The sequence below is a fragment of the Thermobia domestica genome, chromosome 9 (assembly GCF_964235325.1).
Source record: "Thermobia domestica chromosome 9, izTheDome1.hap1.1, whole genome shotgun sequence".
Lineage (NCBI taxonomy): Eukaryota > Metazoa > Arthropoda > Insecta > Zygentoma > Lepismatidae > Thermobia > Thermobia domestica.
The window spans coordinates 80,442,261-80,462,899 of NC_137462.1; the positions used below are offsets into that span (position 1 = coordinate 80,442,261).

At 34.9% G+C, this 20,639-nt stretch overlaps 6 non-coding genes across 6 annotated transcripts; 3 read left to right on the forward strand and 3 right to left on the reverse strand.

The window, feature by feature from the left end:
• Positions 1-10,157: 10,157 nt before the first annotated feature.
• On the reverse strand, positions 10,158-10,229 carry TRNAC-GCA (transfer RNA cysteine (anticodon GCA)). Its single transcript has one exon. It is a non-coding gene; the product is annotated as a tRNA-Cys (tRNA).
• A 2,014-nt stretch (positions 10,230-12,243) lies between these two features.
• On the forward strand, positions 12,244-12,315 carry TRNAH-GUG (transfer RNA histidin (anticodon GUG)). Its single transcript has one exon. It is a non-coding gene; the product is annotated as a tRNA-His (tRNA).
• Positions 12,316-14,049: 1,734 nt separating this feature from the next.
• Positions 14,050-14,121, reverse strand: TRNAC-GCA (transfer RNA cysteine (anticodon GCA)). The gene has a single exon. It is a non-coding gene; the product is annotated as a tRNA-Cys (tRNA).
• A 2,015-nt stretch (positions 14,122-16,136) lies between these two features.
• Positions 16,137-16,208, forward strand: TRNAH-GUG (transfer RNA histidin (anticodon GUG)). Its single transcript has one exon. It is a non-coding gene; the product is annotated as a tRNA-His (tRNA).
• A 1,734-nt stretch (positions 16,209-17,942) lies between these two features.
• Positions 17,943-18,014, reverse strand: TRNAC-GCA (transfer RNA cysteine (anticodon GCA)). The gene has a single exon. It is a non-coding gene; the product is annotated as a tRNA-Cys (tRNA).
• A 2,015-nt stretch (positions 18,015-20,029) lies between these two features.
• TRNAH-GUG (transfer RNA histidin (anticodon GUG)) lies at positions 20,030-20,101 on the forward strand. Its single transcript has one exon. It is a non-coding gene; the product is annotated as a tRNA-His (tRNA).
• The last annotated feature ends 538 nt before the right edge of the window (positions 20,102-20,639 follow it).

Genomic DNA, 20,639 nt, shown 5'->3' on the forward strand with positions numbered 1-20,639 from the left:
TGCTATTCATAACTTTTTCCAGAAAATCGAGTACAAAGAATTTTACATGGCACTAAAATACTAATTAAAAAGTATCTCAATAATAATTGATGGGTTGAGCAGATTGTTGATTTATTTACGTACGTATGCAAACAAAATATGCTATTATTGTTTGTCTTATGTTAATTGTGACACACATCTATCAGTAATACGCAGTCACTAACACTGCCACACATACTATTTATAAATAAATAAAAATCTTTCTCATCAGTGGAGGAATTTCCACCCATAGAATTAGAACCAGGAAGTAATAAAGAAACCTTGATCAACTAAAACCCAATTTCGAGTTTTATTTTACTCATCAAAACTTGACATTTTTAAAATTATTTTTTTTATTAGTTAATAAATGATCTAAATCTCTAAGTATCGTGTTTTTAACTTGCTCAAAAGCACTATGAGTTAATCTGTCACTTTAAAACTTTTACATTTCGTGCGAAAGTCAAAAACAGCTCTTAACCCTTTTGCTGCGGAATTAAATTTTCGGGTGGTTCCTGGAAAAGGGGAAGTTAAGCAGCCAAAAAGTGAAACTTGGTTGGTCTCAACTTCACCCTCATCTCCTGACACATCTGGATCAGAATCTAGCAAAATTGAAGGTATCTGACTGTCACTGATCGTCTTTCTGTTGTCCGGCATTGCTTCCTGTTGTACTTAGCTAGTCTCAAACCCGCAAACACACCACAACAAAATGACACAAAGTTTTTGTATTCATTCGCGCTTAATGGGTCTAGGAAGATACGGTGTAAGAAATTTCGGTGTAACAAAATTCGGTGTAGGCAGATTCGGTGTAGGAATTCGCTGTACAGAGAATTCGGTGTGGGAGAAGTTAGTGTAAGGTGGATTCGGTGTAATACATATTGTAGATTACCGCTTACGATAAAACTTATAAAACTTCATATTGTGAAATCAAAAACACCATAAAATGCACCAAATAAAATATTACGTATTTCAAGAAAATAAAATTTATTGTATTGGGTCCGATATCTCTTACATGACTTTTGTGGGGAGATTACTATAATTTGTTTTCATGACACAATCAATTTGACAATTTTTGTCAGAAATACAGTAAAACAATCACGACTATAAGTTCAGACAATAACTATAGAAACAGAATTTATAGAAACAATTAAGAACACCTTCTATTATAGTACACCAAAAATGTCTTAATTGAATGGGCAGTATAAAGTGCGATGGTTTTATAAGATGATAGTTGTAGAAATAGTATTGAGATAATAACAGGAACAAAAAAAAAAATGAAATGAAATGAAATCTTTGAGTTCTACGTCCCACGCATATGCCGGCTAGGCTAAATGAGACAGTGATGATGAGAAATTAAAGAAATGGTGGGATGAGGAAAGTGGGAGGAAACAGGAGAACCCCGAAGAAACTCACGCATACGGTGTTTGTCCACCACAAAGTTCACTTGGCGAGAGTGGGATCAAACCGGGGACCTCAAATAATAGGAACAATGACTAAAGTAATAAATAAAAATAACAAGTTCACTGAAATATTTACTACGTCCAAAAAACGCCTACAATATACACTATGGATAATATATACATAACAAACGTGAGATTCAGAATTAAGTTGTCAAAATGACAAGGCTACTAATCTCAAATATTGAAACAATGTTCCCATTTTCAAAAGTGATTGCAAGCTACTGCAATCTTGAAGTGGTGCATTTGTATTTCTTCTTACTGGTATGGGAGTGGCCTGCATGTAACAGTTTAATTTGGAAGGTCGCTAATGCCTGCTCCTTTTGCGAAACATCCAACAATCTCCATATAGATGGATGGTTGCCACAAATGTGGACGTCGAAACCCCGATACCAAGCCTCAACAGCAATGTTTTTGGAATACCTCTGATCGTAGACAGAGACCTCCAATAAGAGGTAGACACCTTAGTTGAGATAGACCCTATTTATTTTTACACTTTTGAGTAACATATGATAAATAAAGAAACTATGTCATTTCTGAAGAATTTAGATTTAAATATTTATTTATAAAATAGAAATAAAATTGTTAGAACTGGTTTCGAAAAATCTGCAGTTTTTAACTGTACTCCTCCAGCAACCTACATTTATTTTTGGAAGTAGGAAATTCTAGGAGACACCCTCTGAAACAGCATAAAAACTTAAGTTTCAAATTAAGTGTCGATTGGTAACGATGGTCGCTTCGGACGGACGGACATCGAAAAACTAATTTCTCGTCATGTAGGCCTAAGGGTCATGAAATGTTAAAATCCATCGACATCTCAAATTCAAATTATTTCAGGATAGCATTGTTTTAATTCCTTATAGTAGACAGTAAAAGTACGTTCTACACAATGTTTGAACTTAAAACTAATACGCTCCTTTATTCTCAAAGTTAAGTTTCTAATGGATTCAACGGGTTACTACGACGAATCTTTCTTTATACCTAGGGTTTCCCACACCAAAGTTACTGTACACCGAATTTTCTTATACCAAGTTTTCCTACACCAATTTTTCCTCCGAGATTCCTACACCGAATCTTACTGATTCCGTGGTTAACTGCAGAGTTACAAGAAATCGCCGCCAGGTGGCAGCAAAATGCAACGCGTTATCACCACCACATGTTTTCCCTTATACAAAGAGGTACCGAAATCGACTATCGCAGCGAAAGGAAAAATTCTCCTTTCGACTAAAGTCTACTTTGCAGCGAAAGATTTAATATAACACAATATTATTATTTACCAATATTACTTTTGCTTTCTTCCTATTTTATCAATACATTCCGGGTTGTCGTGTTAAAATACAAGCTGTGATTACTAATTATAGCATTTTTAGGGTAGAAATAAATGTTTTAGCAAATGATCCAGTAAAAAAAGAAAACTTTTACCAAAACAAATTGCTATGTTTATTATCTCGATTACTAGAAGTTATTTTTGTTTAATTTCTCTCAAGAAAACTATGAAATCTAGCTCACATAGGTTTTCTCAATGGCTTAAAGAAATAAATAAGTTCAACTTAAATAAATATCTACATTTGACGATCATGTGATAGTTATACAGATTGTTAAGTGTACTTAAAATTCTTCCAGATCTACGCCTACTTTTATTAGAATCATGCTGGGGATGCTTATAAGATTTTAATGTTACTACGATCGTTCATCTGCAGGTCGAGAGACAAACTATTTTATACAAACTTAGTTACTTTCTAAATGTCTAGTTACTAGAAGGATACTTTTTTTTTTTTTTTTTTTTTTTTTACCTCTACGTTACTATTGGATACATTTTTAAGCAGTAGCACCAAGTTTTTGAAAATCAGTGTTTGTGCTCTAATTCACAGCCCAAGTCTGGTGTATGAAATCTCCCAGGTTTAGCGGGTACTTCTTCGGCCTCAAAAATTGAAATTGACCCTCCTGAAAACGTTGTTTTAGATATTTTAGAATGAAATTGGAGTTTTCAAACGCTGCCACTTAGTGTGACCGTGTCTCAAGTATTCAACTAAGCTTTCCTCACCTTCCAAGAATACAAAATTGAAAATAAGAAACAACATGCCTTGCCGTAGCCGTGATCGTCTAGTGGCTAGGACATTGCGTTGTAGCCGCAATAACCCAGGTTCGAATCCCCATATACTGTGTTTGGTTGTTGAAGTGTGTAGACGTGTCTTCGCTCTGTGCTACAAGCCTTGACGTGTTTACCTTCAGCGCTGCTTTCCTTAGCAATCAAGTTTGCTGTTTTTTTTTCTTTTCTTGTTGTGTTTGTCTTCGTGACTGATTTAGTTGAATACATCATGTCGTTAAAAAGGGTAAATACCTTAAAATATGATTTTGGTGGTGTTTCGGAGCGACCAAGTAGCTTGACGTTGCATCAGTGGCTCAGTGATAATTTCCGATTTTCTGTTGATGATGTATTAAGCATAGAAATGGACGTTTATCGTAAATTTTTGTTTTTGAAACTTCGTACGGAAGATTTATGTGAAAATGTTTTGCGTACTTCTGATGGAACTGTGTATTATACTGATACAAATGGAAAACACACAATCCCAGTTTCGTGGGCTGATGTCCAAATTGTGACTGTTAAGTTGTTATGTACTCCAATGGAACTTGCAGATTCAGACATTCGAAAAGTACTTAGTGACTATGGTGTCATATCTAACATCTCTGATGAAATGTATTCTGTCGAACATGTGTACCCAATACGAACGGGACGTAAGCTAATACGTATGGAAGTTAAAAAACCTATTCCATCTTTTGTGGTTATTCAAGGGCAAAAGTTTTGTGTAACCTACCCTAATCAGATACGGACCTGTCTCAGGTGTAATGGTGCACATATGTATTCCAATTGTCCTCTTCGCGTACCCAGTGATCCTAACAGTTATGCTGGAAAAGTGGCTCCTACAATTAAAAATAGTGATCCTTCAGCTACTCTTATGCCTAAATTTGATAGCATGCCAGTTCCATCTTTCAACAGGAAGAAGGCATCCAATATAGTTTCTTGCCCGCCTGACCCCAGTATGCCTACCTTTGACGAAAATAATTTTCCAGCACTATCAAGTTCCGTGTGTGAGACAAACAATCCGAATCCTCTTTCGTCAGGAGTTCAAATAAATACATCTAATGGTATTCTTACTGAGAAGCCCATTAACTGTGATCCTGATCCTCAGCTACCATTATCTCCAGTACCACAGGTACACATTTCAACGGAAGTTCCTCCATCTCATTCTGCACATGACATGGCGACTATACTTAGTGAGCAAGAAGTTTCTTCTGATAAGTTGTATTCTACAGAAAGTGATGGTAAGGTTTGCAGTTTCCCTGGTTCCCAAGAACGGAATGACTTGCCTGATAACAATGCAACTGATCACACCATGTCTACAGGTTGATTCTCCTATCACAGACTTAAGTGCAATTACCGAAGAAACCCGTACTCGTCGCAAACGTACAAAAAGGAACGAATTGAGTCAAAAGTTGTTCAAAAAGTCTGAAACTGAAACAAATATTTCTAGCATGTCTAAAGGAGGTGCTGCTATGCTGTAATTCTTTCTCTTGTAAGTTGTATTTTTATTGGGTTAAGTTTACACTGAGTTCAGCTATTAGTTTATTTTTTATTAATTAGGTCAAGTTTACTCTATGCTATTTATATGTTCTAAATTTTGTTTAATTACTTCCTATGTTAGTTGCTATGCTATTTTTGCTATTTTATTTCAAGAACTTTATTTTTTATTGGTCTTTGTGTGTATTTGCCAATGTGATGTTGCTTAAAATAGCTACAATTAATATTAACAATTTACAAAGCCCCGTCAAGAAATTTGCTCGAACCGATCGAAATTCCTTCTTTTCCCAGGATGTAGCTCTTACACTAGGACCTAATGTTGATAGATTAATTATGGCAGGGAATTATAATTGCGTTTTACGGCCTGAAGATCAAACCTCAGGCTTTAATTTCAGTCATGCCCTCCAGGAATTAGTGACTGGACTTCATTTACAAGATACATGGATATGTCTGAGGCCACAGGCACGTGATTATACTTACTATTCTATCAAAGTGCATCACGCCTTGACCGTATATATGTCTCCCCACCAATGGTGCCGTGTATTAAACAAATTGAAATTGTGCATACTTCCTTTTCTGATCACTCTGCTTATGTTGTAACTTTTTCTTTAGATAATCTAAATTTTGAACGAGGTAGAGGTTACTGGCAATTAAATATATCGTTATTGGAAGACGAACACTTTTGTGCTTAATTTCAATCGAAATGGCAATACTGGCTTAGGCAGAGGCAATATTTTCCCACTGTTACAGAGTGGTGGCATACTTACTTCAAACCACGATTTGCGAGTTTCTGCCGTTGGTACTCCTCCGAAAAGTCTCGCGATCTTCACAAATTGCTTTACTTTTATAACAGATGCTTACGAGAAGCTCGATGTGCTGCTGTTTCTGATTTGTTCATGTTACCTCAGGTTAAACGTTATCAAGCATTGCTTTTAAATTTGAATCGCCGACGTGTAGGTGGACTCAAGATTAGAAGGTTCCCTTAGTAGATGCTGATGAAGAACCATCATTATATCATGTACTTCGTGAAATGAAACGAGGCCAAAGCAAATGGATCCATCACATTCGTGATGAGGAAGGGCAACTTCATGAAGATCTTGCCTCCATTAAAAGTGCATTTTTGTTGTATTACCAGAACCTTTATGGTCTTTCTGAAGTTAATACAATGCCTGAAGAATCTTTCACGCCATCGTCTTGTGTTCTTGATGATACAGCACGACGATTTCTAGTGCGTCCATTTACTATTGAAGATGTACAACAAGCAGTCATGGCAGCTCCTAAAGGAAAATCTCCAGGACTAGATGGAATACCTGGAGAATGGTATATTAAATTTTTCCCCTCGTTGGTGAGATACTAACTTCTCTAGTTAACGAATATTTCAGCGACAATCCACAGAAACTGTATCGTACTCCTGGTGTTACAGTGTTTATACCCAAACAATCACATCCTACAAATGATACTCACTATCGACCCATAACTCTTCTCAATTGTGATTACAAATTACTTGCTCGTTGTTTGAACAATAGACTCCTTCCATTTATTGAAATTCTTGCTGGACCATTTCAGTATGCCCGAGGAGGTGATAAGAAAATTTACAAACTCTGCGTGATGTTATTGTGAATTACCAGTCTCACAATACTAGTCATGCCTTGCTTGCCTTAGATTTCAACCAGGCATTTGATCGTGTAAATCACAATTATTTGTGGCCTTTGTTGCAACATATGGGAGTAGACGACTTACTTATCCGTTGGATTCGACTTTGTATGATGCCGCACAGTCAAAACTAAAAGTCAACGGGTTTCTGACCACTCCTATTGCCATAAAACGTAGTGTCAGGCAAGGCTGTCCATTAAGTATGAGTCTATTCATAATTTCTATATGTCCTTTACTATACAGCATCAATCAACGTATCCAGGGTCTTCATATCTGCACTGTTTCTGTCAAAGTGTGTAGTTTTGCTGATGACGTAAATGTATTTCTTCGGGACCCACAGGATTTAGAACTAGTTGAAGATTGTGTTCAAAAGTACTGTGATCATTCAGGCGCACTTCTTAATCGGGCAAAAACTAAACTCATGCCCTTAGGGAATGGTTCTACAAATTCATATGACCATTTCCCGACAGTGGTGCCAGTTCTCAAAGTATTGGGCATTTATTTTTCCTGCAACTTGCATGAGAGCATTTCTAAAAATTTTGAAGATGTTTTCTTGAGGGTCAGATCTGTTTTACATCAGCACCAATATCATCAACTTTCGTTGATATCTCGTGTGTATTTTGTGAACACGTATGCCTTTTCTAAGCTGTGGTACATATGTCAAATTTTGCCTATGCCTAAACTTTATATTCACAAATTTACAAGTATCGGTAACTGGTTTTTGTGGGCAGGTATGATTTTTCGAGTGCGCTATCCAGCTACCTGTTTGCCCTATCATGAAGGAGGACTGAACTTGATACATGTTGAAAGTAAAATAAAAGCTTTATTCTACCATAGAGGATTCCAAAATATACAAGGAATTGGAGACCAACTCAGCAGTACATTACTTTCATCTCTAGTTGATACCAATGATAGAACACTACCAGTGTGTTTGCCTTTCATTCCTCCCGACTTTTGGTATTTTACGGACGTTATATGTACTTACTTTTACTTGTCTGCCAGTGGCACCCAACATATTCCTAAAAGTGTCAAACTTCCGTATACGTTGCTATTACAACAACAAAACAGCCACTGTCATCGCATAACTTTCAACTTACCTAAAACGAATTGGACACAGATATGGAAGAACATTTCCTTGAATTTTCTATCAACCTCAGCTCGTTCGTTATGATACAGGGTTGTTAACAACATCATAGACACTAAGGGAAAACGACATCATCTCCAGATTACAGAAGACAATCGATGTGATCTCTGCGGAAAAGTGGATACGTTGGAACATCGTCTCACGCTTTGCAACAGATTAACACCAGTTTGGAAAATCTATTGTGAAATGATTCAATACCTGTGTAAAATCAGCTCTGACTGCATTACTCTTGAAATGCTTATGTTACCTGCTTTTAAACATTTTCCACAACAGAAACATCATTCTGTCGTTTGGCTTAGTGCAAACACCATTGAATGTATTCTGTCTCCTCGTTCTCCTCAAGCACATCACACGTACAAGGACTTTCTGTGTCTACGATATGGTAAATTTCCCTCACCAAGGAAGAAAACACTATTTGCCAATTACCTTCATTATCTCTTCTATGGTCACTCTGTGTAATTGTAATGTAAAGGTTTTCCTTATACACATTTTTGTGTGCAAGTAATTACAATTGTAAATTATGTAACTTTCCCACTGTAACTCGAAAATAATGTAAATAAAAAGTAACAATAATAAAAAGATCCTGGTCACGGCAATGGTAATATTGCCACCAATCGCGATAACACTTTTATAGGAATTACAAAACTTATTCTCTTTCAGAGGATATGCAAAATCTATTTTCAGGTTTATTTATTGTGCTTTTCATCCAGAACTTACTTTAGACGTTTATTCTAAGAGAATCTGTAACCGTGAGTAAGTACTTCGATCAACTTTAAACACATACAAAGTCGATGAATCTCATTGTGACACTGAGAAAGAGGTTTACAAATACCCTTAATAAATTAGTTCTTCCCTCACAAAAGTGCAAGAATCTATTGGGAGACCCATTATTTATATACAGTATATTAATGACAGAGTAACTCAATGTAAATAACAGATTAGCTAATGAAGCTGTACCAATGGAAGCTTAACGGGGCATATTAAGTTTGTAATTTTTTATATTAATAACTGAAAACTCCCTAACGGAATTAATTGCTAGTAAGATCGCATGAAAATTCCACCGGTACAGCTGCATTAACATATTTGTATCTTTTGAACATTGAACTATACTCACCCCTCGGTTTAACGGATTCCGGAAGCAGCGGCCATTTCTCAACGGACCAGCCGATTCAATTCTGAAACTCCAGATTTTAAACTAAAATGTGCAATTTACTGTATTACAGTGTGCAATCAGGTATTTACAGTGTTAGGTTGGATAGTGTGTTTGATTGATAAACATTTTTCTATATGATTCTCCTTTGGTTGGAGATCTGCATTTCGAAACTGTGTGGAATGAATTAAAACAATTATTAATACATAGGCATGAATGATACTTGGTTAGTATGAACATAAACGCTATGAAGAACGCTCCAAACGGATAGCTACTTAATTCAGACCGTATTATATATGCATGTAATTTAATGAGTATCCAATGTTTTCCCAAAGATAACAACTAACCAAAAAGTACGCTCTAGCATATCGTAACTATTCAGATTCCTCGTAATATAAGCCCTAACTTCAACATATGGTTCAGCACTTGCATTTCTGGAATTGGATTACTTTATAGTAACGTACTTACTTTATTCATGTACAGTTGCTTCAAGGTTACCTCTTTTTACCTATAAGTTACTATTGGATATATTTTTAAACATAAGCCCCGAGTTTTGAAAATTAGTGTTAATATTAAAATTCACGGCCCAAAATTCATGACCCGTGTGTGGAATCTCTCAAGGCTTAGCAGGTGCCTCTAACCCGGAAAACTTTGAAATTGACGTTCCTCAAATGTGTTGTTACAGATTTTAGAATGAAATTGTACTTCTTCTTCTTCTTTTCTTTATAATGGACAAGAGTTTCGAATGAGAGTACGGCGGGGCAACTAGAGAGATTCTATATTATAACTCCTTCCTTCTCCCATCTTAGTTGTAGTCACGCCATTCTGAACACTATTATTTGCATTTATAGAGTTTAAACTTCAAGAAAACGAATAAAGTCAGTTCGATAGAACAAACGAATGAAGCGAACATTATTGTATAATGATATTTAGCAGGTTTTATCATATGGAATTACGTATGAAAATTCAAGAAAATGCAGTCTACATTTAAAACAAAGTTCTATCTTACACTTAAAAAATATGAGTAAGTGAGAAGCCATTGTAATACACACAGCTCCACTGTTCAATCAATGAGTAAAACAATACCTTTGTTGATAACACCACTTGTATGTGTTTGGATAAAATGAAAAAAATGGGGTGCTTAAAAACTCAAACATTAGGGGGCACCCGGGTTTGAACCAGGGACCTCTCGATCTGCAGTCGAATGCTCTACCACTGAGCTATACCCCCATGACGATAAATAGTCCGTATGGTTTTCTTCCATGGTATGGAACCGGAAGTAGCAGTAGGTATCCAACACTTCTAAATTGTAGAGAGATAGGGACGGAGATAAAGTCATTTCTTTAAACATTGAATCCGTTTAATCTACTACTCCTAGTTTCAGTAGAGCAATAACGACCGAGATGGTATCGGTTCTTGAAATGCTGAATCCATTCCACAAACCACATATCGCTACCGTATTTATTGCCACTTTTGCATTATGGAAAAAAAGAGAAAGTTTTGAAACCTGAAGCAGCAGAATTTTCTACTTCTGTGCTTTCTATTTTAATAGAGGGTGAGGAAAGGAGATGGTATATATTTTTGGGACACTGAACCTTTATAAAGAAAATGTTTTCTCGCTACGCTGTCACTTACCGCTTTTGATCCGATATATGTCAACAGACTCACATATGGACTTCGTCGTTCTATAAGACTTCCCACGTTTACGCATAGCATAATTTGGAAGTCTATGAAAAGGTTATTGAATTGATTTCAGGCCATTTCATTTAGAGAAGAAATATGACTGCATAAGAGTCATCGAGGTCATAAAATAACACACGAGATTTATGATCTATAAGAACAGACATGGAAAGAGTGAAGGGTTGTCATCCGTAGAATCGAGCTGTCCTCAAACTTTGCTTGGACTCCCTTAGCATCTGGATATTTATGCTTGGATATCTGACAATCGGTGCCACTGAAAACATTCATTACTTTACTCAATAAAAATTTTATGGATAATACATGGCTTACTTTTTTCCATTATTTTTATTGTCATTACGTTAGACATATTTAATGCAATAGGTAAGTTATATAAATCAATCTCAATATAACTTTATGAATTAGAACCCTATTTACAAGGGAAACTTATGTATTGGATCAATAGGTCTAATGCATGCAAAATACCATCAACGCGGAGGAAGGAAAAGGGGTTCAAGCTTTCAAATTTATATCATTTCTGATTTTTTAAAATAATATCTGAATATTATTAATGTATACCTACATATTTTTCATGTCTTGTTTAATAGTGATTAAACCAGGGAATTCACGTCCATTGATTTGATACGTTTCGAAGCATGAACTAACAAGTCAAACGTAAAGAAAATATGTAGAATTTAGAAGACAATCTATTTCAACTTCAGATCTGAAATTCAAACTAGAAGACAAATACTGAATTTCGTCTATAATAAATTTAAATCGTACGAGTAATGCCAACAATCACAATGGAATAGCTAATGAAGAACACTTAAACAAAGAATTGGCCAATCAAGATGTCCGAAAGAATTCCCAGTAATTCCAAAAATGGCTGCCATGACATTATTCCTAATCTGATTAAAGCCTAATGTAACCTCACATCTCACTGCAACAGCTCGAACCTACTGATAACAAGAATTTGCTTATTGTTGAAAGAATATGCCTTTTAAAGTGGTTTATACAGAAAATGTATCCTTCTGTCTTGTGAATTATAAGTTTGAAACCAATGGTGATAACCAGTGGTGTCGCTTGAATCAATAGACATCAACTTTTATGTTTACTATTTAACAACCAGTTTTATGATCAGTTTAGTAAGTTAACTTAGTATATACTGTATGTTTATATTATTTATTCCAATAATATTGTAATAGTGACTAGTTATGTTATATTGCACTTTTGTATTGATATTTTGTACTTTAATTTTCATTGATATTAACATTTTATATTAATTCTTAAAAATAGTGTTAGAAAATTATCTTTTCTTTCGTCAGAAATTTTGGATCTAGAGGTGAAGAGAGTTTTAACAATCGGTTCTGAAGACTTGAGAAACAAAAAACAAATCTATTCTGGCGAACCAGTTGTATGACACCATTGGCAATAACAGCAAATTCGTAACAGATAATCAAGTTTCCAAACCCTGCCACTTAGTGTGAGGTCACAAATATTTAGCTAAGCGTTCCTCACTTTACAAAGAATACAGAAGTGAAAAGACAGAATAACGTGCCTCGTCGTAGCCGTGATCGTCTAGTGGTTAGGACATTGCGTTGTGGCCGCAATAACCCAGGTTCGAATCCTGGTCACGGCAATGGTAATATTGCCACCAATCGGGGTAAGAGTTTTTGTAGAAATTACAAAACTTATTCTATTTCAGAGGACATACAAAATCTATTTTAAGGTTTATTTATTGTGCTTTTCTAAGTATTTTGTAAGACTTATCCAGAACTTACTTTAGACGTTTATTCTAAGAGAATCTGTAACTGTGAGTAAGTAGTTCTATCAACTTTAAACACATACAAAGTCGATGATTCTCATTGTGAAACTGAGAAAGAGGTTTACAAATACTTTTAATAAATTAGTTCTTCCCTCACAAAAGTGCAAGTATCTATTGGGAGACCCATTATTTATATACAGTATATTAATGACAGAGTAACTCAATGTAAATAACAGATTAGCTAATGAAGCTGTACCAATGGAAGCTTAATGGGGCATATTAAGTTTGTATTTTTTTATATTAATAACTGAAAACTCCCTAAGGGAGTTAATTGCTAGTAAGCCCGCATAAAGATTCCAGCGGTACATTTGCATTAACATATTTGTATCTTTTGAACATTGAACTATACTCACCCCTCGGTTTAACAGATTCCGGAAGACGCGGCCATTTCTCAAAGGACCAGCCGATTCAACTCTGAAACTCCAGATTTTAAACTAAAATGTGCAATTTACTGTATTACAGTGTGCAATCAGGTATTTTACAGTGTTAGGTTGGATAGTGTGTTTGATTGATAAACATTGTTCTGAATGATTCTCCTTTGATTGGAGATCTGCATTTCGAAACTGTGTGGAATGAATTCAAACATTTATTAATACATAGGCATGAATGATACTTGGTTAGTATGAACATAAACGCTATGAAGAACGCTCCAAACGGATAGCTACTTAATTCAGACCGTATTATATATGCATGTAATTTAATGAGTATCCAATGTTTTCCCAAAGATAACAACTAACCAAAAAGTACGCTCTAGCATATCGTAACTATTCCGATTCCTCGTAATATAAGCCCTAACTTCAACATATGGTTCAGCACTTGCATTTCTGGAATTGGATTACTTTATAGTAACGTACTTACTTTATTCATGTACAGTTGCTTCAAGGTTATCTCTTTTTACCTATAAGTTACTATTGGTTATATTTTTAAACATAAGCCCCGAGTTTTGAAAATTAGTGTTAATATTAAAATTCACGGCCCAAAATTCATGGCCCGTGTGTGGAATCTCTCAAGGCTTAGCAGGTGCCTCTAACCCGGAAAACTTTGAAATTGACGTTCCTCAAATGTGGTGTTACAGATTTTAGAATGAAATTGTACTTCTTCTTCTTCTTTTCTTTATAATGGACAAGAGTTTCGAATGAGAGTACGGCGGGGCAACTAGAGAGATTCTATATTATAACTCCTTCCTTCTCCCATCTTAGTTGTAGTCACGCCATTCTGAACACTATTATTTGCATTTATAGAGTTTAAACTTCAAGAAAACGAATAAAGTCAGTTCGATAGAACAAACGAATGAAGCGAACATTATTGTATAATGATATTTAGCAGGTTTTATCATATGGAATTACGTATGAAAATTCAAGAAAATGCAGTCTACATTTAAAACAAAGTTCTATCTTACACTTAAAAAATATGAGTAAGTGAGAAGCCATTGTAATACACACAGCTCCCCTGTTCAATCAATGAGTAAAACAATACCATTGTTGATAACACCAGTTGTATGTGTTTGGATAAAATGAAAAAAATGGGGTGCTTAAAAACTCAAACATTAGGGGGCACCCGGGTTTGAACCAGGGACCTCTCGATCTGCAGTCGAATGCTCTACCACTGAGCTATACCCCCATGACGATAAATAGTCCGTATGGTTTTCTTCCATGGTATGGAACCGGAAGTAGCAGTAGGTATCCAACACTTCTAAATTGTAGAGAGATAGGGACGGAGATAAAGTCATTTCTTTAAACATTGAATCCGTTTAATCTACTACTCCTAGTTTCAGTAGAGCAATAACGACCGAGATGGTATCGGTTCTTGAAATGCTGAATCCATTCCACAAACCACATATCGCTACCGTATTTATTGCCACTTTTGCATTATGGAAAAAAAAGAGAAAGTTTTGAAACCTGAAGCAGCAGAATTTTCTACTTCTGTGCTTTCTATTTTAATAGAGGGTGAGGAAAGGAGATGGTATATATTTTTGGGACACTGAACCTTTATAAAGAAAATGTTTTCTCGCTACGCTGTCACTTACCGCTTTTGATCCGATATATGTCAACAGACTCACATATGGACTTCGTCGTTCTATAAGACTTCCCACGTTTACGCATAGCATAATTTGGAAGTCTATGAAAAGGTTATTGAATTGATTTCAGGCCATTTCATTTAGAGAAGAAATATGACTGCATAAGAGTCATCGAGGTCATAAAATAACACACGAGATTTATGATCTATAAGAACAGACATGGAAAGAGTGAAGGGTTGTGATCCGTAGAATCGAGCTGTCCTCAAACTTTGCTTGGACTCCCTTAGCATCTGGATATTTATGCTTGGATATCTGACAATCGGTGCCACTGAAAACATTCATTACTTTACTCAATAAAAATTTTATGGATAATACATGGCTTACTTTTTTCCATTATTTTTATTGTCATTACGTTAGACATATTTAATGCAATAGGTAAGTTATATAAATCAATCTCAATATAACTTTATGAATTAGAACCCTATTTACAAGGGAAACTTATGTATTGGATCAATAGGTCTAATGCATGCAAAATACCATCAACGCGGAGGAAGGAAAAGGGGTTCAAGCTTTCAAATTCATATCATTTCTGATTTTTTAAAATAATATCTGAATATTATTAATGTATACCTACATATTTTTCATGTCTTGTTTAATAGTGATTAAACCAGGGAATTCACGTCCATTGATTTGATACGTTTCGAAGCATGAACTAACAAGTCAAACGTAAAGAAAATATGTAGAATTTAGAAGACAATCTATTTCAACTTCAGATCTGAAATTCAAACTAGAAGACAAATACTGAATTTCGTCTATAATAAATTTAAATCGTACGAGTAATGCCAACAATCACAATGGAATAGCTAATGAAGAACACTTAAACAAAGAATTGGCCAATCAAGATGTCCGAAAGAATTCCCAGTAATTCCAAAAATGGCTGCCATGACATTATTCCTAATCTGATTAAAGCCTAATGTAACCTCACATCTCACTGCAACAGCTCGAACCTACTGATAACAAGAATTTGCTTATTGTTGAAAGAATATGCCTTTTAAAGTGGTTTATACAGAAAATGTATCCTTCTGTCTTGTGAATTATAAGTTTGAAACCAATGGTGATAACCAGTGGTGTCGCTTGAATCAATAGACATCAACTTTTATGTTTACTATTTAACAACCAGTTTTATGATCAGTTTAGTAAGTTAACTTAGTATATACTGTATGTTTATATTATTTATTCCAATAATATTGTAATAGTGACTAGTTATGTTATATTGCACTTTTGTATTGATATTTTGTACTTTAATTTTCATTGATATTAACATTTTATATTAATTCTTAAAAATAGTGTTAGAAAATTATCTTTTCTTTCGTCAGAAATTTTGGATCTAGAGGTGAAGAGAGTTTTAACAATCGGTTCTGAAGACTTGAGAAACAAAAAACAAATCTATTCTGGCGAACCAGTTGTATGACACCATTGGCAATAACAGCAAATTCGTAACAGATAATCAAGTTTCCAAACCCTGCCACTTAGTGTGAGGTCACAAATATTTAGCTAAGCGTTCCTCACTTTACAAAGAATACAGAAGTGAAAAGACAGAATAACGTGCCTCGTCGTAGCCGTGATCGTCTAGTGGTTAGGACATTGCGTTGTGGCCGCAATAACCCAGGTTCGAATCCTGGTCACGGCAATGGTAATATTGCCACCAATCGGGGTAAGAGTTTTTGTAGAAATTACAAAACTTATTCTATTTCAGAGGACATACAAAATCTATTTTAAGGTTTATTTATTGTGCTTTTCTAAGTATTTTGTAAGACTTATCCAGAACTTACTTTAGACGTTTATTCTAAGAGAATCTGTAACTGTGAGTAAGTAGTTCTATCAACTTTAAACACATACAAAGTCGATGATTCTCATTGTGAAACTGAGAAAGAGGTTTACAAATACTTTTAATAAATTAGTTCTTCCCTCACAAAAGTGCAAGTATCTATTGGGAGACCCATTATTTATATACAGTATATTAATGACAGAGTAACTCAATGTAAATAACAGATTAGCTAATGAAGCTGTACCAATGGAAGCTTAATGGGGCATATTAAGTTTGTATTTTTTTATATTAATAACTGAAAACTCCCTAAGGGAGTTAATTGCTAGTAAGCCCGCATAAAGATTCCAGCGGTACATTTGCATTAACATATTTGTATCTTTTGAACATTGAACTATACTCACCCCTCGGTTTAACAGATTCCGGAAGACGCGGCCATTTCTCAAAGGACCAGCCGATTCAACTCTGAAACTCCAGATTTTAAACTAAAATGTGCAATTTACTGTATTACAGTGTGCAATCAGGTATTTTACAGTGTTAGGTTGGATAGTGTGTTTGATTGATAAACATTGTTCTGAATGATTCTCCTTTGATTGGAGATCTGCATTTCGAAACTGTGTGGAATGAATTCAAACATTTATTAATACATAGGCATGAATGATACTTGGTTAGTATGAACATAAACGCTATGAAGAACGCTCCAAACGGATAGCTACTTAATTCAGACCGTATTATATATGCATGTAATTTAATGAGTATCCAATGTTTTCCCAAAGATAACAACTAACCAAAAAGTACGCTCTAGCATATCGTAACTATTCCGATTCCTCGTAATATAAGCCCTAACTTCAACATATGGTTCAGCACTTGCATTTCTGGAATTGGATTACTTTATAGTAACGTACTTACTTTATTCATGTACAGTTGCTTCAAGGTTATCTCTTTTTACCTATAAGTTACTATTGGTTATATTTTTAAACATAAGCCCCGAGTTTTGAAAATTAGTGTTAATATTAAAATTCACGGCCCAAAATTCATGGCCCGTGTGTGGAATCTCTCAAGGCTTAGCAGGTGCCTCTAACCCGGAAAACTTTGAAATTGACGTTCCTCAAATGTGGTGTTACAGATTTTAGAATGAAATTGTACTTCTTCTTCTTCTTTTCTTTATAATGGACAAGAGTTTCGAATGAGAGTACGGCGGGGCAACTAGAGAGATTCTATATTATAACTCCTTCCTTCTCCCATCTTAGTTGTAGTCACGCCATTCTGAACACTATTATTTGCATTTATAGAGTTTAAACTTCAAGAAAACGAATAAAGTCAGTTCGATAGAACAAACGAATGAAGCGAACATTATTGTATAATGATATTTAGCAGGTTTTATCATATGGAATTACGTATGAAAATTCAAGAAAATGCAGTCTACATTTAAAACAAAGTTCTATCTTACACTTAAAAAATATGAGTAAGTGAGAAGCCATTGTAATACACACAGCTCCCCTGTTCAATCAATGAGTAAAACAATACCATTGTTGATAACACCAGTTGTATGTGTTTGGATAAAATGAAAAAAATGGGGTGCTTAAAAACTCAAACATTAGGGGGCACCCGGGTTTGAACCAGGGACCTCTCGATCTGCAGTCGAATGCTCTACCACTGAGCTATACCCCCATGACGATAAATAGTCCGTATGGTTTTCTTCCATGGTATGGAACCGGAAGTAGCAGTAGGTATCCAACACTTCTAAATTGTAGAGAGATAGGGACGGAGATAAAGTCATTTCTTTAAACATTGAATCCGTTTAATCTACTACTCCTAGTTTCAGTAGAGCAATAACGACCGAGATGGTATCGGTTCTTGAAATGCTGAATCCATTCCACAAACCACATATCGCTACCGTATTTATTGCCACTTTTGCATTATGGAAAAAAAAGAGAAAGTTTTGAAACCTGAAGCAGCAGAATTTTCTACTTCTGTGCTTTCTATTTTAATAGAGGGTGAGGAAAGGAGATGGTATATATTTTTGGGACACTGAACCTTTATAAAGAAAATGTTTTCTCGCTACGCTGTCACTTACCGCTTTTGATCCGATATATGTCAACAGACTCACATATGGACTTCGTCGTTCTATAAGACTTCCCACGTTTACGCATAGCATAATTTGGAAGTCTATGAAAAGGTTATTGAATTGATTTCAGGCCATTTCATTTAGAGAAGAAATATGACTGCATAAGAGTCATCGAGGTCATAAAATAACACACGAGATTTATGATCTATAAGAACAGACATGGAAAGAGTGAAGGGTTGTGATCCGTAGAATCGAGCTGTCCTCAAACTTTGCTTGGACTCCCTTAGCATCTGGATATTTATGCTTGGATATCTGACAATCGGTGCCACTGAAAACATTCATTACTTTACTCAATAAAAATTTTATGGATAATACATGGCTTACTTTTTTCCATTATTTTTATTGTCATTACGTTAGACATATTTAATGCAATAGGTAAGTTATATAAATCAATCTCAATATAACTTTATGAATTAGAACCCTATTTACAAGGGAAACTTATGTATTGGATCAATAGGTCTAATGCATGCAAAATACCATCAACGCGGAGGAAGGAAAAGGGGTTCAAGCTTTCAAATTCATATCATTTCTGATTTTTTAAAATAATATCTGAATATTATTAATGTATACCTACATATTTTTCATGTCTTGTTTAATAGTGATTAAACCAGGGAATTCACGTCCATTGATTTGATACGTTTCGAAGCATGAACTAACAAGTCAAACGTAAAGAAAATATGTAGAATTTAGAAGACAATCTATTTCAACTTCAGATCTGAAATTCAAACTAGAAGACAAATACTGAATTTCGTCTATAATAAATTTAAATCGTACGAGTAATGCCAACAATCACAATGGAATAGCTAATGAAGAACACTTAAACAAAGAATTGGCCAATCAAGATGTCCGAAAGAATTCCCAGTAATTCCAAAAATGGCTGCCATGATATTATTCCTAATCTGATTAAAGCCTAATGTAACCTCACATCTCACTGCAACAGCTCGAACCTACTGATAACAAGAATTTGCTTATTGTTGAAAGAATATGCCTTTTAAAGTGGTTTATACAGAAAATGTATCCTTCTGTCTTGTGAATTATAAGTTTGAAACCAATGGTGATAACCAGTGGTGTCGCTTGAATCAATAGACATCAACTTTTATGTTTACTATTTAACAACCAGTTTTATGATCAGTTTAGTAAGTTAACTTAGTATATACTGTATGTTTATATTATTTATTCCAATAATATTGTAATAGTGACTAGTTATGTTATATTGCACTTTTGTATTGATATTTTGTACTTTAATTTTCATTGATATTAACATTTTATATTAATTCTTAAAAATAGTGTTAGAAAATTATCTTTTCTTTCGTCAGAAATTTTGGATCTAGAGGTGAAGAGAGTTTTAACAATCGGTTCTGAAGACTTGAGAAACAAAAAACAAATCTATTCTGGCGAACCAGTTGTATGACACCATTGGCAATAACAGCAAATTCGTAACAGATAATCAAGTTTCCAAACCCTGCCACTTAGTGTGAGGTCACAAATATTTAGCTAAGCGTTCCTCACTTTACAAAGAATACAGAAGTGAAAAGACAGAATAACGTGCCTCGTCGTAGCCGTGATCGTCTAGTGGTTAGGACATTGCGTTGTGGCCGCAATAACCCAGGTTCGAATCCTGGTCACGGCAATGGTAATATTGCCACCAATCGGGGTATGAGTTTTTGTAGAAATTACAAAACTTATTCTATTTCAGAGGACATACAAAATCTATTTTAAGGTTTATTTATTGTGCTTTTCTAAGTATTTTGTAAGACTTATCCAGAACTTACTTTAGACGTTTATTCTAAGAGAATCTGTAACTGTGAGTAAGTAGTTCTATCAACTTTAAACACATACAAAGTCGATGATTCTCATTGTGAAACTGAGAAAGAGGTTTACAAATACTTTTAATAAATTAGTTCTTCCCTCACAAAAGTGCAAGTATCTATTGGGAGACCCATTATTTATATACAGTATATTAATGACAGAGTAACTCAATGTAAATAACAGATTAGCTAATGAAGCTGTACCAATGGAAGCTTAATGGGGCATATTAAGTTTGTATTTTTTTATATTAATAACTGAAAACTCCCTAAGGGAGTTAATTGCTAGTAAGCCCGCATAAAGATTCCAGCGGTACATTTGCATTAACATATTTGTATCTTTTGAACATTGAACTATACTCA